General features: G+C 50.5%; 1 pseudogene across 1 annotated transcript in view; it reads right to left on the bottom strand.

Annotated features, from left to right (window-relative positions):
• LOC309603741 (olfactory receptor 14J1-like) overlaps window positions 1-23,846 on the bottom strand; it is a 64,878-nt pseudogene that overhangs the window by 21,875 nt on the left and 19,157 nt on the right. The window contains exon 2 of the transcript in view: window positions 9,709-9,869. The product of the transcript in view is annotated as an olfactory receptor 14J1-like (transcript). The remainder of the gene's footprint in view (window positions 1-9,708; window positions 9,870-23,846) is intronic.

Below are 23,846 nucleotides of genomic sequence, written 5' to 3'. Positions count from 1 at the left end.
TAAATGTGTTTCCTGAGACAGTATTTGATACGCAGACAATCCAAAAAGGTTGTGAAGGTGAATGGGCAGAAGAAACAGGAAAACTGCCCATCCCATGGAGCTCTGCAGAAAGAGGATGGAGCTGTACCCAGCAGGAGGTGATACCAGTGGGATGAGCACGTAGAAAAGGCTTTTGTGGGGAAGGCTTTGCAAAGGAATATCCTGACTTCACCCAGATGAAAAATAGAGACTGGGCAGTGTATTGAAGTGATCGTGAGAAGTATCCTGGGTTAAAAGACCTTTGATGAGAGAAGGTTGGAGACATTTGGGTCGCAGAGATTTGAGGTAGTCCTTTGATGATCTGAGTAGGTTGAGCTTTGGAAATGAGAAAAATAAAGCAGCTCTCAAGGATGTTTAAGGAATGAGCGGTACTATCACTATAATAACAGGTACAGCACAGTGCTGTAAGGGAGTTCCTTCTTATTCGTCATTATGATTAATTAAAGCGCTTTAATTTCATTCCCATCATGCATTTTTACTTGAGAAAATAGCCATAAGTGCTCAGTAGTTAGCTTCTGGCACAAAGTTCTTAGAACAGTGCTTTTTCTCTCACTGCTAGCTCTCTGTTATCATTTAAATATTACACTTCTTAGACAGTATTGCCCTTAAATTATCCCTGCTTCCTATCTTTTCTCCCTGTTTTGTGGAGGAGAGGGAGGTGGAAGATGGCAGCTGTTTCTTTTTTAGCCAAAGGCAGCTGAGGGACACATCCCAGATTAGTGCAAAGGCACAAAGGAAGCCAACATTTCCACGTGCTGTACACTGACACAACACCGTTACCTGCATTTCTGGTTTCTGAAGTCCTAACTGGGCAGCAGAGAGCCTGGAAGCTCTGAGCTCCCTTCATCTGCCCTGCATTTCAGCATGAAAAATGAACCTAACCTGGTCAAAAAGATTCTTTTGATTCTCTCCACAGCCTAAAGCACCGCATTTGCCAGGAGACTGGCCAGGACACCAAAGGAGGACTCACACTTCTCGGCACACAAAGCTTAGGTGTCCCTGGGAATCTCAGGAGGCATGGCAGACCCATTCCTGGGTTCAAGGAGCTGGTCAAATGCCTCGTTTCCATTTCTGTAATGGTGGCAGACTTTGTACAGGGGTGCTGATATTTATGGAGCAACCTGCTCAGACCTCAGAGCTGGCCCTGCTTGGAGCCAAAGGTAGAACTAGAGACCTCTTGAGTACAAGACCATTCCACCCTGAATTGTCCTATGACCCTCTGCTGCAGAGACCCCCACCTCCAGCTGAATCCTTTCTCCTGAGGCACACTGCAAGGCACAGGCTCATGGAAGGGTTGTTGGGAAAGGGAGGGCTGGGATCTCTGGTCCAGCTTCCCAGCATAGGGTGGGGTATCACCAATCCCAGGTTGACTGAAACCTGAAAACCTCCAAAAATGGAGATCACAGAGAGGCTCTGGGTGTCCTGCTGCAGGGTAGCATCACCCTCCTAGTCCATTTTTCCTGAGGCCCAGCCTGAAGCCCCCGGGAAGAAACTTGTGGCTGTTTTCTCTGCCAGGATTCAGTTGCTTTTAGACCGCCCTGTGCCTCTCCTTCAGCAGACTAAAGAGACCCAGTTCCTTCCACCACTCCACACAGCTCATGTGATTTAGGTCCCTAACCCCACCATGACAGACTTCCTCTGGACTTTCTCCAGTTTCTCCATCCACCTTTCAAAATGGGAAACACATTGGCTCCTACGGCATCCATTGTAACTCCCATGCCCTTCTCCTCAGGACACTCCTCAGCCAGTCACGTCACAGCTGGTCCTTGTGCATGGGGTTTATCCCGCTCCCTATGCAGACCTTGCCCCCTTCATCTTGAAAAACTTCAAGGGGTTTCTGTTGTCCAAAGCCACAAGGATGTGAAGGTCCCTTGGGACTGAAACTCCAACATGGCAGCATTTAAGATTTGTGGGCCAATGCCTCCAGCAAGAAAGCAGCATGGGGAATTGCAGGACACCACAGGTAATGAAAGAGAGTGATGTGTTCAACCGAGTCGCAACCCGTGGTCAGAAACACTACAGCAACCACCTCAGACGTACCATGAGAGGGTACAAAACAAGAAATGCAGGGCCAATGGGGAAAGGATGAACGTGGTAGGCTGTTCTTTTGGAGGGTAACAGAGAACATCTTGGGCAGGGGGAAATGAAAACAGAAGGAAAGGATGGGGTCAGGGCTGTTTGGGGACACCTGTGAAGCAGCCCTGAACCTGACGTGAATGACTTCTGGGGTCAGGGAGAACCTGAGAGCTCTCCCGAATTGGAAATCATGAAGGGGAAGGAAGGACAGCATCATTCAGGCTGGAAGGGACCTCGGGAGGTGTCTGGACCAAAACCCTGCTCAAAGCAGGGTCAGACCAGGTTACTCAGGCCTTTATCCAAACACATCTTGATAACATTCCAGGATCCCAGTGCACGCTTGTCCTGGTTTCAGCTGGGATAGAGTTAATTTTCTTCTTGGTAGCCGGTATGGGGCTGTGTTTTGGGTTTAGGATGAGAACAATGTCGATGATACACTGATGCTTTGGTTCTTGCTAAGTAGTGCTAAGCTGTCTCTAAATAGGTGCTAAGTGGCGCTCACACTGGTCAAGGACTTTTCAGCTTCCCCTGCTCTGCAGGGTGCAGGGTCCCCAGCTGGGAGGGGGCACAGCCAGGGGGAGTGCTGACCCAGACTGGCCCAAGGGCTATTCCATACCATATGACATCATGCTCAGTATATAAGCTGGGGGAAGAAGGAGGAAGGGGGGACATTGGGCGTGATGGCGTTTGTCTTCCCAAGTAACCGTTACGCGTGATGGAGCCCTGCTTTCCTGGGGATGGCTGAACACCTGCCTGCCGCTGGGAAGTAGTGAATGAATTCCTTGTTCTGTTTTGTTTGCGTGCACGGTTTTTGCTTTGCCTATTTAACTGTTCTAATTTATTTTACTTCAATTATTAAACTGTTCTTATCTCAACCCACGAGTTTTCTCCCTTTTACCCTTCTGATTCTCTCCCCCATCCCACTGGTGGGGAGTGAGCGAGCGGCTGCGTGGTGCTTAGTTGCTGGCTGGGGTTAAACCACGACAACGCTCCCTGGGAAACAGCTTCCAGCACTTGACTATCCTTCTGCTGGAATAATTTCTCCCTCTATCTAGCCTGACCCTCTCTTGTTTCAGCCCATTGCCTCTTGTCCTTGTGTCTTGTACCATGGCCATGAGCCTGACTCAGTCCTCCTGGGAACAGTGCCATGCTGCTGCGTGTTCCCCCAGGATCTTCCCTTCTCCCAGCTGGACAAGCCCAGCTTTTTAAGCTTCGTCTCACAGTACAAGTGCTCTGACCCTGACTACCTTGGTGGCCCTCCACGGAACTGGCTCCAGCTTATCAATGTCTCTCAGGCATTGCAGGAGGTCAAAACCTAGGGAAGTATTCTGGATCTGTTCTAAAATGTGCTGACCAGAGGGCAGTAATCACTTCCACTGGCTGTACTCCTGCTCATACTGCCCAGGATGCTTTTGGCTTTTGCTGATGGCTTGTGTTTTGCCTAATGAAAGCAAAGGACCAGCAGAGCCTTTCCTGCAGAGCTGATACCAACCGAGGCAGTCCCTGCCCTCTGTCACCGCAGGGCCTTAGTCAACATCAGGACAGGACTTTAGATCTGTCCTTGTTGGATAACATGATGCTACTATTGGCCCATTCTTCCAGCCTGTCTAAATCTTTTGGGTGGTGTCTGCGCTCCTCAATGTGCTGTCATCTACAAATGTTATGAAAAAGCATTTTCTCGACTGTTTTGGGTAATTAAAACCTCTTGAAACATGACAGGACCCTACCAGCTACGGGCCTCTGGGCAGAATACTACGCATTGACCACATTCCTCCCAGCCCGACTGTCCAGCTGAATTTTTACCCATCTCCTCATCCACCCATGCAGACCATAACATCCTAACTTGGATGCAAGAATATTGTGGGGAATGATGCTGATAGCCTTTCTGCCTTCCAAGTAAAAGACAAGCACTGCTCTGCCCACATCCAGCAATCCTGTCCTTTCATCAGAGAAAGCAAAGAGGATGGTCAGGCACAACCTACCCTGGGTAAATCCAGTCCCCTTCTCTTTTGGACACCCAGAAATGGAAGCTGAGTGGACACGATCTGGGGCACAGCCTTTCGTTCCCCTGCACATGAGGCATTTTTGAAAAATTTGCATTTTGACAGTCATCAGGGTGTTCCCCCAGTCTCCATGACCTCTCAGAAATGATGGAGAGTGGCTTCGCTGCGCCATTGGCCTGCTCTCTCAGCTCCCTGGGATGCCGACCCTCCTGTCCTGTACGCTGGGAAGGATTGCGTTCATCCAAGTGACCCCTGACTTGATCCACATCCACCGCTAGTTCTTCTCCTCCAGAGTCCTGCCTCAAGTAACAGCAGCCTGGGAGACCTTGCTGGGGAAGACAAAGGACAACGTGACATAGAAAATCTGAGATGTCTCTGTTAACTAAATTCAGCACTGGCCACACAGAAGCTTTCTTTTTCTTTAAGTGTTCCTGAAGCAGTAACAGCTTGCTATGGTGTCCTTGAACTGCCTTTCAGGTTTAGACTGAATCTCAGTCTGGACTATTGCTGTGCTTAGAGGATGCAGTTCTTGAAGAGCAGCTGTCCTGAGCTCTGCCACCACGCCTTGGCGGTTTATTTTACCAGTGTCACAGCTCCGTCTCCAACAGTAATGGCTCCAGCTCACCCTGGCTGTGCCCCTGGCTGAGGGCATTGCTGCGCATTTGGGCTGAAGCACCTCAGCGGTGGCACCAGGCAAATTTAGACTTGCCAGAGGGAAACCTGGTACCAAGTGTCCGAGACTTCATGTGTGCAAAGGCTTTGCTTCAAAGCGAAGACATGGCATGGACAAAAGAGAGCTGCATGTCTTTCTAGCCCTAGCGTATTATCTGTGACAATTCTGTTTCTCCAGGAATGTCTGCATGCACTCCGCTTCTCCAGAGGCATGAACCCAGTCTGTCTGACCCAGAGGTCTTTGCACATGTCTGGCACGATGGTACAGCTGGCCTCCCGTGCCACATCTCTGTAATAAAATGGATTTCCTCCGTGCCGGTGTCTGGAGGTTGGGCTCTTCTTCCAAAGCTGAGGTCAGGAACAGGCTGAAGAAATTGCCCCCACGAGGCCGTGCTGCTGTGCTTGGGTTCTCCATGGGCTGAGGGCAGCAGGGCATGTGGTGATGTGTTAGGGCATGGGCTTGAGCTGAGCCTTCACCTGTGGGTGCCCAGCACCCCTGGAGATGGTGAGTGATCCACAGGGATCTGCCTGGGATTGTCTCTCTGTGGCTTTTGGGCACCACAGCCCGCTTGCTCTGCAGAGCAGTGTTGCCAGATCTGGGCCCTGCGGGAAGCACAGGGAAGGGGCAGGAGTGGCCGCATGGACACAGTCCCCTGGGGAAAGGCTCTCTAGGGTCAGGGATGTCCCTGGAGAAGAGGAATGGAGCAACTCTGTGCTTTCCTGGGGGAATAAGTGACCTAAAGAAACCGATGTCTGCACACACCAGCTCAGGGCAGGCTGCTCTTTCACTGGGGCAGCAGGAGCACCCTGGGGAGCCCCCGGGCCAGCAGCCTTGTGCTGGGGAGAGGGGCTGGCTCAGAGGGGCTGTCGGCAGTGGGCAATAGGGATCTCCTGGAGACAGTGGCAGGGGACACAGGCAAACACTGACCTCCATCTCCTTGTGCCATGGCTGGCCCCAGCCCAGGGACTGATGGGGAGGCTGACCCTCTGTTGTGAATCCTGATTTAGGATCCTGCCGCCTATGCCAATTTTTTGCAAATGGATGATTTAGGTCGCTTAAGGAATCACCAATAACGGTATTAGGAAAAGTGGTTTTAATATGGTGTTGTAAAAGTGCAACTTAACAAAGTTCGATGGCAAGGTCCACTCTATAAATGACTGCATGGAAGAAACGTACAAAGGAAAACTGAGTTAGACTTGCGTTAAAATGATTTACAGAGATTCCGGGGATACAAAAGATTAAGGAGGACCCACCCATTGAGTCATGAAGTTCAGAGTAGACCCCCTTGCTTTCTAAATTCCTGATGGAGCTTAGGTGTGGCTAGGTCCAGTCTCAGTCTCAGACTTGGAGAACAGTTTATGTCTAAGGGGTTGTACATGAAAAGTTTATGTAACATTTCGTTAGCATCAATTCAGCATGCAATCAAAGACAAAATCAAAGTTACCACACTACAAGGTTATGTGCAGTATCAGTTGCTTACCAAAGATCTGCCGTTGGTAAAGGTCTCTCTGCCTCGAGGAGCAACCTTGAGAGGTGTCCCAGCGCCAGGGGAGATCACCGCCATGCCGCCACGCTGCCGAGCAGGGAGAGCTCAAAGAAGGCTCACTGAGGCTGTCATATTTCTAGGATAAAGTGGTTGGCTCATACTCAAATTACATGTGATAGGAAAGGTATACATGAGGCTCCCTTGTACCCACAACTTTCTTTGTCCCTTGATAAATGAGTCTTGGAAAAGCCACCCACTATTCACGTGTCAACCACATGGTCGGTGTTCCAAGCTCATATGCATCGACACTCTGCCACTCTGCTCTTTTGTGGGTTTTCAGAGAACAGATTGAAACATGAGGAGTTCATGGCCCTGCTACGGCTCAGGCCTTTGCCTCTTCTGGAGCCTGCACCAACCCACTGCCAGTCTGGTCAAGGGGTTGAGCACACCCATCACAGGCCATAGAGGAACCAAGAAATTTCCCTCCTTATCAGGGTACAAAGCATCATTTTTAGCAGCTAGCCCATCAGTTTTAGTACCCAAATTCTCATTTTTAGGGCCGAAATCCTCATTTCTAGGGTCCCAACCTGTCTTTTATTACCCATAGCCTTTTTGTAGGGCCCACAGTTTAATTTTTAGGGTCTAAGCCCTCATTTTTAGGGCAGAAAGGGTCCTGCACTTGAGTCATGACAACCACATGCAACACTACAGGCTTGGGGAAGAGTGGCTGTGAAGCTCCCAGTGGAAAAGGACCTGGGAGTGTTGGTCAACAGCTGGCTGAATATGAGCCAGCAGTGTGCCCAGGTAGCCAAGAAGGCCAATAGCATCCTGGCTTGTATCAGGAACAGCATGGCCAGCAGGACTAGGGAAGTGATCGTCCCCCTGTCCTCAGCACTGGTGAGGCCACACCTCGAATCCTGTGTTCAGTGTTGGGCCCCTCACTCCAAGAAGGACATCGAGGTGCTCGAGCATGGCCAGAGCAGGGCAGCGAGGCTGGGGAAGGGTCTGGAGCACGAGTCCTATAAGGAGCGGCTGAGGGAGCTGGGGTTGTTTGGTCTGGAGAAGAGGAGGCTGAGGGGAGACCTTATTGCTCTCTACAACTGCCTGAAAGGAAGCTGTAGTGAGGTGGGGGTCGGTCTCTTCTGCCAAGTAACAAGTGATAGGACAAGAGCAAATGGCCTCAAGTTGCGCCAGGGGAGGTTTAGATTGGATATTAGGAAAAATGTCTTCCCTGAAAGGGCTGTCAGGCACTGGAACAGGCTGCCCAGGGAAGTGGTTGAGTCCCCATCCTTGGCAGTACTTAAAGACATGTAGATGTAATGCTTAGGGACATGGTTTAGTGGTGGACTTGGCAGTGCTAGGTTAACGGTTGGACTCAATGATCTTAAGGGTCTTTGCCAACCTAAATTGTTCTATGATTCTATGACTCTATGATTCTATGGTGACAGTTGTTAATTGGGGAGCAGACTGGGGCAGAGAAACGGAGGGATTCAGGTAGACTGGGAAGAAGAAAGTGTATGGGAAGAGGAGGGGTATGCAAGGGGCTGGCTGCATGTGGGTGGGGGGCGGACCAGGGCTGGGCTGGCCAAATCTGTGCCTAATCACCATGGTCTTGCCATCTTCTTAAACTCTGCTCCTGGCTGTTTGATGCATGAGTGTGCTCACTGTTGGATATGTGTTTGGGGTGAATTTATGGACATGCTCTGCTGGCCAAATCCAAGTCGGGCTGGCTTCAGAAAGAGGACATGAGGATCTGGAGACACCCAGGGTTCCAACTGCCAAATGGGTAACGGCCCCGAGACTGGGGCAGGGGATCTGAGCAGACCCAGAGGATGCACAGACCACTTGTGACCTTCACAGCAGATCTGCCTGAGAGGGGGAATGGGCTAGAGACGTTCGTGTCACTCATGGTTGTGTGAGTGCTGCTGGTGGCATGGTGACTGTAACGGTGCTGTACCCTGTTGGAGCTGGTCTGTGTAGGGTTGGGGTGTCCATCTTTGTTTCTTTGCACCTTCCATTTTGGTGACTCCACCTCATGCGATCTCCCACTTTGTGGGGCTCCAGCCATGGCCCGCCACAAGCACACATTCTCTCTGTAGAAACCCCAGGCTCTCCAGGAAGCTCCGGACCCCCTCCTGGAGGGTGGCTTCTTCCCTGTCATCTGTGGGACAAACCTGAGTATGCACCTCAATGAGCATTCACCACCGCCATGATCACCACACACCAATGGGTGAGTCCAAATTCCAACCCTTGCATTCCAACAGCTACCAAAGTGACAATGAGCTTTTCTCTCCCAGTTACAAGGAGAAAAAGGCCCTTTTTGGGGTGAAATTCCTTGGGCCTGTTGTGGATATTAGCTTTGGAAAAGGGCACGGCCTTCAGACTGGGAGATCTTATTTTCTTACAGAGATGCTATGAGAGTGTCAGCTCTGTCCCAGAAAGACAAACTTTTATATCAGATCCAACTGAGATGGAACAGGTTCGTTCCTCAATAGCAGTAAGATGAATCCAAATATAGTAATCACTAATAACCATACAGATAATGATAACAAAAATACTAAAACAAAAAAACAGAAGACAGACTTGCAATGGGATACTCTGGGTATCATTTGTGAACAGAGATGGAAAATGTATCACAGTTGAAAAACATTCCTGAAGTCACTTTCCTAACGGCCTCCTTGAGCTCCTGATTCCTCATGCTGTAGATGAGGGGGTTCATTGCTGAAGGAACCACTGAGTACAGCACTGCCACCACCAGATCCAGGGATGGGGAGGAGATGGAGGGGAGCTTCAGGTAGGCAAACGTGCCAGTGCTGAGAAAGAGGGAGACCACGGCCAGGTGTGGGAGGCACATGGAAAAGGCTTTGTGTCGTCCCTGCTCAGAGGGGATCCTCAGCACAGCCCTGAAGATCTGCACATAGGAAAGCACGATGAAAACAAAACACCCAAATGCTAATGGGAAAGTAACAAGTACAATAAATTCCTTGAGGTAGGAGTGTGAGCAGGAGAGCTTGAGGATGTGGGGGATTTCACAGAAGAACTGCTCCACAGCATTGCCTTGGCACAGTCGTAGTGAAAATGTATTGGCAGTTTGCAGCAGAGCATTGAGAAACCCAGTGCCCCAGGCAGCTGCTGCCATGTGGACACAAGCTCTGCTGCCCAGCAGGGTCCCGTCATGCAGGGGTTTGCAGATGGCAACGTAGCGGTCATAGGCCATGATGGTGATGAGACACAATTCTGCTGACATCAAAAAGACAAACAGAAAGAGCTGGACAGCACATCCTGCGTAGGAGATGGCCCTGGTGTTCCAGAGGGAATTGGCCATGGCATTGGGGACAGTGGTGGAGATGGAACCCAGGTCGAGGATGGAGAGATTAAGTAGGACGAAGTAGGGACGAAGTAGGGGTATGAAGGTGGTGGCCGCAGGTTACAGCAGTGATGATGATGCCATTGCCCAGGAGGGCAGCCAGGTAGATGCCCAGGAAGAGCCAGAAATGCAAGAGCTGCAGCTCCCGTGTGTCTGTGAATGTCAGGAGGAGGAAGTGGGTGATGGAGCTGCTGTTGGACCTTTGCTGCCTTGGGGCATGAGGGACTGTCCAAGAGGAAAAAGACAGAGACAAGTTAGGAGAGATTTCTCTGAGCAAAATAAAAGCCATTTCTCATAGACAACTCCTGCCCCCCCGAAAGTCTCTCTCTCCATTCTGGAAGGTCTTTGGCAGCTCCCTTTCATAAGTTCTGGTTGGTGCTAGCTGAGGGTGCCCCAGGGAGCAGCAGGCTCTGCTGGGGACTCTAAAGGGGTCAGTCCTGCCCTACAGCAATAGGTAAACAGGAACACGGGGTGATCTCAGATTAAATCCACTCCTGATATCAAGGAGCTTTTCAGCATTGTCACTCCCAATTCACCTGACTGCAGAGCAGAGCTGTGGGGAGTTTGGGTTGTGCCTTCTGTTCTAGTTGCCCCAGCACAGCTGAGGAGTGGTTTGAATGCAGCAATGCCTGGCATTTCTGCTGCACTGCAAGGGAAACCTTGTGGGTGCTGAGATTGGGCACAGGGACTGTCCCTTAGTGCAGAGTGAGGACAGCCGCTCTGTCCCTCAGCCCTGCTCTCAGCTGCCCAGTGCTGGCAGCTCTTCCACCTGGAGGACTATCGCACTCGAGTGTTCCCCCAAAAGAAAGAGGCCACTGCTGGGAGCAGAGGAATCCAGTTTCCCAGTGCAGATCTCCAAACCCCTCACCCCATCTCATCGCACCTGAGGAGCTTCTCAACTCTGTCCTCCCAACCAGGGACACAGAGGGCTCATTACAGCTGCCCACATGCAGTTGCCCAGCAACATTTCAATGGCCTTAGCACCGAGGTGTCTTCTCCATGGGGCTCCTGCAAAACACAGAGATGCCCTGGGAGAGCTGTGTCCTACGGGAGGGGAGCCTGCAGCCCAGCAGGACCTCCCAAGGACAGAGTCAACTGTCCTGAATTTGTTACGTCCTGAAGGGAGGGTGAGATCAGTGCCAGCCACAGAGACTGCAGTACCCAGAGCCCCCCAGGTGAACAGGGTGTGAGCTGGATGCTTTTCCTCCATGGCTCTATGTGCATGACAGCACACGCAGCGTTGGTGTCTGAGCTGTGCTTGAATCCTCACCCCCCTGCACCAGTGAGTGTAACAGTAAGAAGAAACCACAGAGTGCGGAAGCTGTATTGCCTTTTATTTCTGATGGTGCAGCAGGGAAGTCCTCCACTGCATCACGTCCTCCTTCTTTACCCCTAGAGAAACTGCGAGAGTCCTCCTGAATGATCCCATAGGCTGTGGGATGTAGCAGCTTTAGATCCCTCCAGGACCACCAGTTACATTGTCCTGCAACCAGGGACTTACCATGTAGAGGGCTGTGAAGATCTCTCCCATGCAGTGAGCTCTCAGCATCCTCCCACTCCACACTGCCTTACAGTCTCTCCGCCTCACTCCTCTCCTCTCAGCACTTGCAGGCAGTGCCCTCAGCCCTGCTGCCCTTTGCAGAGGAGCTGCTCCTGGGCAGAGCTGTCTCTCTGCAGCACTGCCCACTTGCCGTCAGCTCCTTCCAGCTCAGCAGCAGAGGCCCAGCCCAAGGCAGCACTTTCTCTGCCCCTCTGGGCTCCCTCCAGGTGTCCCTGGGGCTCCAGGGGAACCTGCTGTGAAACAGGCTTAATGAAAACACTTCTTTTCCCTCCCTCAGCTGGGGAGACACAATTATTCCTAGCACTGTCATTTCTCCTATGAGGAAAAGATTTGGGCAGGAGAATCACCTTTCCTTGTCCCATCATGAGACAGGACAAGCAGACAGTGACAAGGAGGAATCTCCATCACCCCTGCTGAGGGAAGGGATGCAGATGAGTCAATAGATGCGTCTCATTTTTGGGTTTGCAGTCCAGGGGCTAGGAGGGGACTTAACTCCCTCCCATGCACAACACAAACCAACAGGAGGTGGGATTCCTCTTGCATCAGGTGTGCAGGTGGGCACAGAATAGGCACCTGCATGGGAGCTCCTTGCCTCAGTTCCCATATGCCTGTTAATGGAGATGGAGGGCAGGACTGGGCTGTTCAGACACAATGCCTGGTGACATTGAAGGTGTCAGGAGTGGTGAAAGATCTGTGCAGGCAACTGCAAGCTCTGATGGAGCTGTTCGTAGAGACAGGCCAACATCTGGGGGAATCCTCTTAGAGGCTGCTGGGAATTTTCTTTGGCCAACTGAAATGATAGCTGATGCCCAAATGAGGGCACCTGAACCTGCCCCCACTCATTATGTTCAGGGCAGCCTTGAGAGTTATTCATCTGAACCACTGGAGCCATGTGCCACAGGGAGAGCTCAGGCTCTCTCTTTCTCTCCTCCATCAGCTGTATTCACTAGGTCTCCACTCACTCTGCTGGCAGTTGCCTCATGTTCATCCCCACTTTGCTTTACAGATATCCAGGTATCTACTCAATTTAATGTTTAAATCCAGGCCCGCAGAACTACATGAGATGCCAAGGCTTGCAGAGACAGCACAGGACCAGTGATGAGTGGTGTTCCTCAGGGGTCAGTCTTGGGACTGGTGCTGTTTAACATCTTTGTCACTGACTTGGACAGTGGGATTGAGTGCACCCTCAGCAAGTTTGCCAACGACACCAATCTGTGGGGTGCGGTTGACACGCTGGTGGGAAGGGATGCCATCCAGAGGGACCTTGACAGGCCGGAGATGTGGGCCTGTGTGAACCTCATGAAGTTCAACAAGGCCAAGTGCAAGGTCCTGCACATGGGTCGGGGCAATCCCAAGCACAAATACAGGCTGGGCAGAGACTGGATTGAGAGCAGCCCTGAGGATAAGGACTTGGGGGTGTTGGTTAATCAGAAACTCAACGTGACCCAGCAATGTGTGCTCACAGCCTAAAAGGCCAACCGTTTCCTGGGCTGCATCAAAAGAAGCGTGACCAGCAGGTCGAGGGAGGTGATTCTGCCCCTCTACTTCACTCTCATGAGACCCCCCCTGGAGTGCTGTGTTCAGGTCTGGGGCTTCCAATACAAGAAGGACATGGACCTGTTGGAGTGAGTCCAGAGGAGGGCCATGAAGGTGATCAGAGGGCTGGAGCAGCTCTCCTATGAAGACAGGTAGAGAGAGATTGTTCAGCCTGGAGAAGGGAAGGCCACATGGAGACTTTCCAGTACCTGAAGGGGGCCTACAAGAAAGCTGAAGAGGGACTTTTTATAAGGGCATATAGTGCTAGGACAAGGGGTAATGGTTTTAAACTGAAAGAGGGTTGCTTTAGATTAGATGCAAGGAAGAAATTCTTCTCTATGAGGGTGGTAAGGCACTGGAAGAGGTTGCCCAGGGAAGTTGTAGGTGCCCCCTCCCTGGAAGTGTTCAAGGACAGCTTGGATGGGGCCTTCAGCAACCTGGTCTAGTGGAAGGTGTCCCTGCCCATGGCAGCAGGGTTGGAACCAGATCATCTTTAAGGTCCCTTCCAACTCAAACCATTCTGTGACTCTGTGACGATTCTATGACCAACAGCAAAGCAATTCCCATTCAGGGCGGGTGTGTGACAGACACCCCAGAAGGCATTGCAAGCAGTGGGATTTGATGCCTGTGTGCTGTTGACTGATACCATCAGAGACATCAGTCATCAGATGCCATCAGAGAGGCAAGGTCTTTCCCTTCTCTACCCAAGAGCTGCAGGCATTGCCTGAACACAAAGCACATCACACTGGGGTCTTTACTCACACCCACGATGATACAGCCAAGGAACAGACGAACCATTTTCACCGTGTGCCTGGATACATCATGTCTTCAAAGAAAGTATCCCCCAAGCACAGCTTCGGGTCCTACCAAAACTCAACTGAAACTGAAAAGGGCATGCAAGGGCACCAAGATGAGCTGTTTCTACTTCAGGAACAGAAGCTACAGAAGAATCAGAAATACTGTGGGACCACTGCTAAATGTAGTAAGAGTAGGTGTAGGTAGACTGAGATACTCTACGCACTCTTTGCCTCAGTTGCCACCAGCAAGGTCTCCCAGACCTTTGTGCTTTGAGGCAGAACTCTGGAGGAGGACAACCAGCAGTGGATGAGGACCAAGGCAGGGGTTACTTGAGCAAACTACACCCTTACCAGTCTATGGGACCGGAGGGGCTGCACCCAAGGGTGCTGAGAGAGTGTTTTTCAGCAGGAGGCACTGGTTCATTCTAATTCCAGTAAGAAAGGCACTCAGATGCTGTGAGGGATCTTTTAAAATGCTGTTCATTAGCACTAACCCTGTCAGGAGAGAATCAGGCAGATAGGCTTAGGTGCCTTTAGATGGTGGGACCCATCTAAAGGTGGCGTAGCATTGAACAGGCCTCTGACCCCCACACAGCATGCCATGCAGACCCCATCCATAGAAGACAGTCTCCTGGTTTGGTCATTCAAGCTGCTCTTAGCTTTGCTTACAAGAAACCACCTCTTTTCCTCACCTCTACAGTCAAAGAGCAAGGATGTTCTCATGAGAACTCCTTGCTGCACTGTTAGGTACAGGCAAGGCCACGCAGGAGGCGTAAGGGCTGGTACTGAGTGGGAGCTGCCTGCAGGCCCCTTGGGACAACGAGCTGCTGAGGTTGTCCTGTGGCCAAGGGATCTGTGCAGCACAGCACAGGCGTGAAGGCCAGGCTGTACGTGCAGCGCAGCCCAGCTGGCTGTACCGTGGTCTTCTGGTCAGGATCACTGCTCAGGTTTCCCTGTGAGAAGTCTGCGCTCCACCCTGGTGCCACAGCTGAGCTGCTGCGGCCAAACTGTGCACAGCCAGGAGGAGGTGGATCGCAGGCAGGAGGAGCTGGACCCCCGTGGCTTGTCACACAACTGTGATGGTTTGGGATGAAATGAGATGTGGTGGGACAGCTTGCTCACATGGGGTTCTGCAATGGAGGAAAACAGGCTCTGCTGGGAGACGGGCAGAGAGGATGAGTCTGGCGGAGGCCCCCTGTGTTGAGGGGATGCCCCCTGTGTTCTCCTCCTGTGCAGGAGCACAGCCAGCAGTGGATGGGGATCGACTCAAGGGTTCCTTGAGCAAACTCAAGCACCGTAACAGGAATGGAGATGGGTCATTTGACCAGATCCCTGAACACAAGTATTGGTATGCCCTGACCCCTGAGATTCCACTTTTTGGTCCAGAGGAATACGATGCCCCTTGAAAAGTCCTGGAATATCTCCTGACCCATGTGGTGGTTTAGGCTGTGAGGGGAATCCAAACAGCACCTCTGACTGGAGTAATTTCACCTTCAGTGCTGACGTACAGGGCAGATGGAGGGACTTCAGACCTTGCAGGCACTCTGCGGAAGGGTTAGGTCTTCAGATATCCAAAATGGAGGTAATGGTGTTGTGTCCATCACATAAAAATTTGGCCTGCTTTGTGATTTTGCCCAGTTTGGGATCTGCCCCTTGATATTTTTTGATAAAACAATTAACTCCTCACACACACTTGAAATAAGGATGAAAGACAGAGAGCAGAAATGAACTTGAGGCAACATTGTCTGACCGGTATTACCATGAAATGGTAAGAAAGGGTTAGCAATGAGAGGAAAAGAACTATTCTAAAATTTTCGTGCCAGAATCTAAATACTCTTAAGTTATAGCTATCTTGTCAATTCAGAATGAATGAGAAAAATAAAATGAAAGAAATTAAATTTATCATCATGAAGAAGAAGAGGAAATTTTAGAGCATGGTACTGTTACTGCTTTTAATGAAAACAGAAATAAGTCCGTAATGTGGCCACTAAGCCCCCAGCCAGCCACTCACTCACTCTCCTCTCCTGAGGGGTTGGGAGAGAATCGGAATGGCAAAGTGAGGAAGAACTCATAGGTCAAGATGAGGAGACTTGAATAGGTAAAGCAAAAGCTGTGCCCACAAGCAAAGCAAAATCAGGAATATGTTTTCTCCTTTCCATCGGCAGGCAGGTGTTTTGTCACTTCCAGGAAAGCAGGGCTCCATCATGACTAAGGATTACTTAGGAAGAGAAATACCAAAACTCCAAAAGTCTTCCTGCTGCTTCCCCCAGCTTTTATTGCTGAGCATGACATCATATGGTGTGGGATATCCCTTTGGTCAGTTGGGGTCAGCTCTCCTGGTTGTTTCCCCTCCCAACTTCTTGCCAAAATCCCAGCCCACTCATTGGAAGGGCAGTGTGAGAAACAGAGAAGGTGTTCATAATGTTTAAGCACTGTTCAGCAATAGCTAAAAGAGTTTTGGTCACAAATCCGAAACATGGAACCCTATGGGCTGCTATGAAGACAATGCACTCCACCCCAGCCAGCCAGGGCAGGCTGGCCTTTTTGGAAGGTGTGAGAATGAGAACAGTGAAGAATTTGAGAGGGGGGAAAAAGGGAAGCAGTAACTTAAAAATGAGGCCAGGGATGGCCTCGGGACTGTTTGGGGTGCCTGTGCTGCTGCCTTGTACCTGATGTGAATTATTTCCACAGTCAGAGGGAACCTGAGGGCTTTCCCTCATGCTGAGGACACGGAGAGGTGAGGAATGAGAGTGTCATTCAGGCTAGAAGGGACCTGGCTAGATATCTGTAGAAAACATCCTCCTCAAAGCAGGGTCACACCAGGTTGCTCATGGTTTTACCCAGATGGGTCTGAGAAACTTCCAGGGATGGAGGCAGTGCACACTCTCTGGGAAGTGGCTTCCCATGTCTGGCTGTCCTCACCTTGCAAAACCTTCTCCCTATATTGAGCCTGACCCCCTCGTGTTTCAGCTCATTGCCTCCTGTGCTCCTGCCTTGCACCACAGTGTCTTCTTGGGAACCTCACCGTAGGCAATGCAAATGTCTTCCATTCTCCCCACAAAGCCCTCCATTCTCCAGGGTGAACAAGCCCAGCTCCCTCAGCCTCTCCTAACAGGACCAGTGCTCCAGCCTTGACCATCTCTGTGGCCCTCCACTAAAATTTGTGGATCCTCCAGCTTGCCAATGTCTCTCTGGCATTGCGGGCAACCAAAACCTGGGCAAGTATTCTGGATGCAGTGTCAGAAGTTCTGAGCAGAGGGAGAGAATCACTTGCCCTGGCTGTGCTCCTGCTCACACAGCCCAGGCTGTTGTTGGCCATCTTTGCTGATGGCTCATCTTTTGCCTAATGGAACCCAAAGACCAGCAGACCCTTTCCTGTGGAGCTGCTACCCGCCTAGCCAGTCCCTGTCCTAGGATATTTCACAGCTAACATCCATTTCAGGAGCAGGACTTTGTTTGAATCTTTACTGGATATTGTGAGGATCCTATTGGCCCATCCCCCTCGACTGTCTGTGTCCTTTGGGATGGCAGCCCTGTCCTCCAGCCCTGCCCTCCAGCCCTGCCCTGGTCTCTTCAACAAGATGTTTTCTACAAATGTTATCAAAAAGTACTCTCTCCTATCCTCCAGGTCACTCAAAAGATGTGAAAGAGGGCAGGTTGCAAGCTAGACCCCTGCAGGACCCTACTAGCTAGATGCTTCCAGGCAGAGCACCACGCGTATACCACACTCCTCCAAGCCCAACTACTCTCCAGCTGTTTTTTTACTCAACGACGTATCCACCCAGGCAGCCCGTACTGTCCTAACATGGACACAAGAAATTTCCGGAGGGATGATGCTGAAAGCCTTGATGACTTCCAGGTAAAAGACCATTTCTGCTCTCCCTGCATCCAGCAATCCTGTCCTTTCATCACAGAAAGCAAAGAGGATGGCCAGGAACAAGCTCTCCTGGGTAAACCCAGTCCCCTTCTCTTTCAAACACCCAGAAATGGGATGAAAGTGGACATGCTCTGGGCCACAGCCTTTCATTCCCCTGCTCATCATTTGGGCATTCTGAAAGGCACATGCAATGTGTGGGTGCTGCCAGTGATCAGGGAGTCCCCAGAGTCTCCGTGGCTTTTCAAAGATAACGATGGAGAGTGGCCTTCCTGTGACACTGGCCTGCTCACTCAGCTCCCTGGTGTCGTGGTTTAACCCCAGCCAGCAACTAAGCACCACGCAGCCGCTCGCTCACTCCCCACCAGTGGGATGGGGGAGAGAATCAGAAGGGTAAAAGGGAGAAAACTCGTGGGTTGAGATAAGGACAGTTTAATAACTAAAGTAAAATAAAAATAGAACAGTAGTAATAATAATAATAACAATAGTAATAATAACAAGTAAGAATAGTACAATAGTAATACAAAGCAAACAATAGACTCTACAATTGCTCACCATCCTCCGACCGATGGCTAGCCTGTCCCCCAAGCAGCGATCGTTGCCCCCTCCCCCGGCTAACTCCCCCAGTTTATATATACTGAGCATGACGTCACATGGTATGGAATAGCCCCTTGGCCAGTCTGGGTCAGCTGTCCTGGCTGTGCCCCCCCCTCAGCTTCTTGTGCACCCGGCAGAGCATGGGCAGTTGAAAAGTCCTTTACCACTGTGAGCGCCACTTAGCAACTACTTAGCAAGAACAAAACGTCAGTGTATCCTCGACATCATTGTTCTCATCCTAAACCCAAAACACAGCCCCATACCAGCTACCAAGAAGAAAATTAACTCTATCCCAGCTGAAACCAGGACAGTATCCACCCCTTATTCCATAACATTTACATCATGCCCAGGTCCCACATTATCCAACATATCCTCATTAACGACCACCCCCTTCCTTTCCTTTGATACAATACACGAGTATCATTCCCTTAGTGTATATGCTATCCCTCTAGAACATTTGTTGAGTTCATAGTTTATGACTCTGGGATTCATCTGTCATAACAGTCTTTCTGGGCAGGAGAGTTAGCGCGTGGTGTTGGATTGTAGCATGCTGAAGCCAGCTCTAATTCTACCATCTCTGCGCTTTGCTTGGTTTCCTAAGAGCTCATTCTTCATTAGTTTGGGCGATTCTTGCTATATACTGTTGATATGTCATATAGTAATCACACAAGTGATGACATACAGTATTATACAGCAACAAACATCATATAATTCAGTTCATTGGCTATTTTCACCCAAAATCAAATCCCCTTGAGGTACACATCAGACCTCCCCATCTTCCCGCATCACCCACCAAGTGCACCCAGGTCCTTGAGCAAAAGCAATCCCACGAATGGGTTTACCTCTGCCTGAAGCAGGAGTAACCCAGACTGTCTTCCCCAACATATTTTTTAGGTGCACTACAGGGACTTTATCCCCTTCCACAGTACGTATAAGTTTTGATTGGGCAGGGCCAGCTCGATTGGCAGATCCCCTGGTGTTGACTACCCAGGTGGCCTTTGCTAAATGTGTATCCCAATGTTTCAATGTTCCACCACCCATTGCTCTCAGTGTAGTCTTTAACAGTTCATTGTATCGTTCTATTTTCCCAGAGGCTGGTGCGTGATAGGGGATGTGATATACCCACTCAATGCCGTGCTCTTTGGCCCAGGTGTCTATGAGGCTGTTTCGGAAATGAGTTCCGTTATCTGACTCCATTCTTTCTGGGGTGCCATGTCACCATAGGACTTGCTTTTCAAGGCCCACGATAGTGTTCCAGGCAGTGGCATGGGGCACAGGATATGTTTCCAGCCATCCGGTGGTTGCTTCCACCATTGTAAGCACATGGCGCTTGCCTTGGCGGGTTTGTGGGAGTGTGATATAATCAATCTGCCAGGCCTCCCCATATTGATATTTCAACCATCGTCCTCCATGCCAGAGAGGCTTGAACCGCTTGGCTCGCTTGATTGCAGCGCATGTTTCGCATTCATGGATAACCTGTGCAATAGTGTCCATGGTTAAGTCCACCCCTCGATCGCGAGCCCATCTGTATGTTGCATCTCTTCCTTGATGGTCTGAGGTGTCATGGGCCCACTGAGCTAGAAATAATTCACCCTTATGTTGCCAGTCCAGATCCACCTGAGCCACTTCAATCTTAGCAGCCTGATCCACCTGCTGGTTGTTTTGATGTTCTTCAGTGGCCCGACTCTTGGGTACATGAGCATCTACATGACGTACTTTTACAACCAGGTTCTCTACCCAGCCGGCAATATCTTGCCACAATGCAGCAGCCCAGATGGGTTTGCCTCTGCGCTGCCAGTTGCTCTGCTTCCATTGCCGCAGCCACCCCCATAGAGCATTTGCCACCATCCATGAGTCAGTATAGAGATAGAGCATTGGCCACTTTTCTCGTTCGGCAATATCTAAAGCCAGCTGGATGGCTTTCACCTCTGCAAACTGACTTGATTCACCTTCTCCTTCAGCAGTTTCTGCCACCTGTCGTACAGGACTCCATACAGCAGCTTTCCACCTGCGATGCTTCCCCACAAGACGACAGGACCCATCAGTGAACAGGGCATATTGCTTCTCATTTTCTGATAGTTTATTATACGGTGGGGCCTCCTCAGCACGCATCACCTCCTCCTCTGGCGATATTCCGAAATCTTTGCCTTCTGGCCAGTCCATGATCACTTCCAAGATTCCTGGGCGACCGGGGTTTCCTATTCAAGCCCATTGTGTAATGAGTGCAACCCACTTACTCCACGTAGCATCAGTTGCATGATGGGTAGAAGGGACTCTCCCTTTGAACATCCAGCCCAGCACTGGCAGTCGGGGTACCAGGAGGAGCTGTGCTTCAGTACCAACCACTTCTGAAGCAGCTCGAACCCCTTCATATGCTGCCAATATCTCTTTTTCAGTTGGAGTATAGCGGGCCTCAGATCCTCTGTATCCCTGACTCCAGAACCCCAGGGGTCGACCTCGAGTCTCCCCCGGTGCTTTCTGCCAGAGGCTCCAGGTAGGGCCGTTCTCCCCAGCTGCAGTGTAGAGCACATTTTTAATATCTTGTCCTGCCCGGATTGGCCCAAGGGCAACTGCATGAACTATCTCCCGTTTAATTTGTTCAAAGGCTTGTCGTTGCTCAGGGCCCCATTTGAAATCGTTATTCTTGCAGGTCACTTGATAGAGAGGGCTTACTATGAGACTGTAATGTGGAATATGCATTCTCCAAAAACCCACAACGCCCAAGAAAGCTTGTGCTTCCTTTTTGCTGGTTGGTGGGGACATGGCTGTTATTTTGTTGATCACATCCATTGGGATCTGACGATGCCCATCTTGCCATTTTATTCCTAAAAACTGGATCTCCTGTGCAGGTCCCTTGACCTTACTTTGTTTTATAGCAAAGCCAGCTTCCAGAAGGATTTGGACTATTTTCTTCCCTTTCTCAAAAACTTCTTCTGCTGTGTTGCCCCACACAATGATGTCATCAATGTACTGCAGGTGTTCCAGAGCCCCACCCTGTTCCAATGTAGTCTGGATCAGTCCATGGCAAATGGTGGGGCTGTGTTTCCACCCCTGGGGCACTCGATTCCAGGTGTACTGGACCCCCCTCCAAGTGAAAGCAAACTGTGGCCTGCACTCTGCCGCCAAAGGGATTGAGAAAAATGCATTAGCGATGTCAATGGTGGCATACCACTTGGCTGCCTTTGACTCCAGTTCATATTGAAGTTCTAGCATGTTCGGCACGGCAGCGCTCAGTGGTGGCGTGACTTCATTCAGGCCCCGATAGTCTACTGTTAGTCTCCACTCTCCATTAGACTTTCGCACTGGCCATATGGGACTGTTAAACGGTGAGTGAGTCTTGCTGATCACTCCTTGGGTCTCCAGTTGACGAATCAGCGTATGGATGGGAATCAGGGAGTCTCTGTTGGTGCGATATTGCCGCCGGTGCACTGTTGTGGTAGCGATTGGTACCTGTTGTTCTTTGACCCTCAGCAACCCCACAACAGAAGGGTCCTCCGAAAGACCGGGCAGGGTAGACAGCTGTTTCATTTCCTCTGTCTCCAATGCAGCTATGCCAAAAGCCCACCGGTACCCTTTTGGGTCCTTGAAATACCCTCTCCTGAGGTAGTCTATGCTAAGGATGCACGGAGCCTCTGGGCCAGTCACAATGGGGTGCTTCTGCCACTCATTCCCTGTTAGGCTCACTTTGGCCTCCAATACAGTCAGCTCTTGGGATCCCCCTGTCACTCCAGAAATACAGATGGGTTCTGCCCCTTTACAGCTTGATGGCATTAGGGTACACTGTGCACTGGTGTCTACTAAAGCCTTGTACTCCTGTGAGGCTGATGTGCCAGGCCATCGAATCCACACAGTCCAGTACACTCGGTTGTCCCTCTCCTCCACCTGGCTGGAGACAGGGCCCCTCTAGTCCTGGTCATAGCACTCGTTACTCTCTTCTTGTAAATGCAAGTCAAAAATCCCTTTATTAGGATCGGAAACAGAATCAGCCCTTGTACCCTGTCTGAGGAACTGCTCGCTGGAAACTGGAGCCGCAACTCTCCTGGGAGAACCACCTTTTGTAGTTGTTTTTCCTTGCAACTCACGTACCCGTGCCTCTAGGGTCGAGGTAGATTTTCCATCCCACTTCCTCATGTCCTCTCCGTGGTCACGCAGATAAAACCACAGGGTGCCCCGTGGTGTGTATCCACTGTATCTTCTCTCTTGAAGAGAGGGATGCTTACTCCTAATGGCTGAGATACTGCTCCATACAGGTGAGGAGTAGAATATACCCTCTTCGAGTTGCTAGACCTTCTGGGACAGTTTCTCCACAGCCGATACGCAGGCCTGTAGGGAGGAAGAGAGACTTTCTTCGTATTGTTGGAGCTGGCCAGCCATTTCGTCCACTGTTGGTCCCTCTTCATCTTTCCAGGACATTATTGCCAATGAGTTTGCATGTGATGATGGTGCGCTCCGTACAAACTTCCGCCACATGGGTCGTGTGCATTGGACTTCGTCTGGGTCTTTGGATAACTGCTCATTGTCCAGGTCATTATAAATCACTTCCAGCACAGCTAATTCCCTCAGTACTGGATACCTCTCTCCATGGTGGTCCACTTGCCTGGGTGACATATAACATCTTCCTTGAAGGGATATCTTTCCTTCACACCTGACAGGAGTCGCCTCCAGAGGCTGAGGGCTTTTGCCCCTTTTCCAATTGCTTTGTCAATGCCTCCTTCTCTAGAAAGGGATCCCAGCTGCTTGGCTTCCCTACCCTCTAATTCCAGGCTACTGGCCCCATTATCCCAGCATCGGAGCAGCCAGGTGATGATGTGCTCACCTGGACGACGACCGAAATCTTTTCGTGTATCTCGCAGCTCACTCAGGGACAGAGATCGGGTTGTTACCATCTCATTTATGGGTTCCACCTCTTCCTCCTCCTGTTCTTGTGATGGCCCTGGCTCATCATCAGCCCTTACTAAACGAGCTGATTTCCTTGTGTATTTTTTCTTCTGTATAGGGGCAAGTGATACTGGCACGGTTTGGTTCTCTGGTCCAGCCGCAGTGCCTATTGTGGGGGCTGGCACAGCCATGGGGGCCGGCGCAGGGGCTGGCGCAGCCGCAGTGCCTGTGGCAGGGGCCGGCACAGCCATGGGGATCGTCATTTTGTCATCCGATCCAGAGACCTTCTCTTTCCCTTGAGGGTTCTGAATAGTGTTGAATAGGGCTCGGTAGGCATGGGCCAGGCCCCAGCACGTTGCAGTGATCTGTGTCTCTCTGGAGTTGCCAGGGTGACAACATACATTTTCCAAATACTTTACTAGTTTTTCAGGATTCTGCACTTGTTCGGGGGTGAAGTTCCAAAACACTGGAGGTGCCCACTGTCCTAGGTACTTGTCCATACTCTCCCACACACCCTGCCACTCATAACTATCCAGCCTTCGAGGAGATCTCTGGATGATATTCTTAAGCTGCTTATTAACCTTAGATAAAACTGAAACAAAATTCCCAAGAACTATCAACGGATATATCTTAACTACCCAAGGATGCTCAAGATAATGAAAAATTGTTGTAATGAAGGAGAAAACATCATAGAAGAAAGTAACAAAGGTGCCATCCTGTATTTCCTCCATAAAAAAACTCTCAGAAGACAAGGTATAATTGCTAATTGTCTCCATGAGGTGGTACCCGAAGTACAGTAATGGCTTCACTACAGAACCCAAAAACCAGATAGCACTCAAGGTCAGTGTTTTAATAACCAGTCTTCCAGGCAACACATCACTCATTATGGCAAAGCACAGCAAAAACAAGAGCATGGTGCAGATCAGGTAGACTAGTACCGAGAACGGATGAATCAATAT

The sequence above is a fragment of the Platalea leucorodia genome, assembly GCF_965183815.1.
Source record: "Platalea leucorodia genome assembly, contig: HAP1_HAP1_SCAFFOLD_190, whole genome shotgun sequence".
NCBI classification, from domain to species: domain Eukaryota; kingdom Metazoa; phylum Chordata; class Aves; order Pelecaniformes; family Threskiornithidae; genus Platalea; species Platalea leucorodia.
The sequence above is the reverse complement of the archived record's forward strand: the minus strand, read 5'-3'. Positions and strand labels throughout refer to the sequence as shown.